The following is a 1029-nucleotide window of genomic DNA, read 5'->3' as shown; positions in this document are numbered from 1 at the left end:
ACTCGAACGCTTGTCACCCGCGGCTCAGCCGGCAGACTCGGGCGTTGCCCGGCGGCCCTGGCCGTGGCCGTTCTGCCTCCTACCTATCGCGCACGGCGCTTCCGACTGCCAGAAGCCGCGCGAAGCCGCTGCTTGCCCGCAGGCTCCGGTGGCCGTTGCCGACTGGAGCGAGGGCTCCAAGAGGGGTTTCTCCAGGGCCGGCCCGAGACGGGCGGCGGTCGCCGGCACTCGAACGCTTGTCACCCGCGGCTCAGCCGGCAGACTCGGGCGTTGCCCGGCGGCCCTGGCCGTGGCCGTTCTGCCTCCTACCTATCGCGCACGGCGCTTCCGACTGCCAGAAGCCGCGCGAAGCCGCTGCTTGCCCGCAGGCTCCGGTGGCCGTTGCCGACTGGAGCGAGGGCTCCAAGAGGGGTTTCTCCAGGGCCGGGCCGAGACGGGCGGCGGTCTCCGGCACTCGAACGCTTGTAGGGCCGGGGTTTGGGAGTGGAGCCTGCCGTGGCTCCCCCCCCCTCCCCACGCCCGTTAACAGCAGCCATCCGCGGGCACGTTGCAGAGAAGCCTCTACGGCAGTCCGGCTCTGCCGGTGGCCAAGCCGCGTTGGGCTTCTGCTGTCGACGCTGCCCGCTCGCTCGCTCGCACGCAGGGCCCCGCGCCTGTGCTGCCCAGCCCTGCCCGAGGTTCGGGGTTCGGGGGCCGGCGCGTGCGGCCGTCGCTGTCCCAGGAACCGTGGCCGTGGGGCCTCCGCTTCTCCTCCGTTCCCCTTCCCTTTCCTGATCGATGAGGCTTTTCGGGTGGCGTCGGAGAGGGCCCCCGGCGGGCCGGGTCTTCCGTACTCCCCGTCATAGGGAGCCACGGCGGGGCTCCGGTGTTCGGGCCGGGCGGTCTCCTTTCCAATGTCGCTTCCCGTCTCGTGCGAGGTGTTGTCCCCTTCCCTCCGAGCGGCGCGGACCGTGACGAGCAAAGAGACGGCGGTGGTGGAAGCGGCGGGGCGCGTGCCTCCCCGTGTCACCCCGCACCCCCCCCCATCCC

Source organism: Opisthocomus hoazin, unplaced genomic scaffold (genome assembly GCF_030867145.1).
Source record: "Opisthocomus hoazin isolate bOpiHoa1 unplaced genomic scaffold, bOpiHoa1.hap1 HAP1_SCAFFOLD_81, whole genome shotgun sequence".
NCBI lineage: Eukaryota > Metazoa > Chordata > Aves > Opisthocomiformes > Opisthocomidae > Opisthocomus > Opisthocomus hoazin.
The sequence above is the reverse complement of the archived record's forward strand: the minus strand, read 5'-3'. Positions refer to the sequence as shown.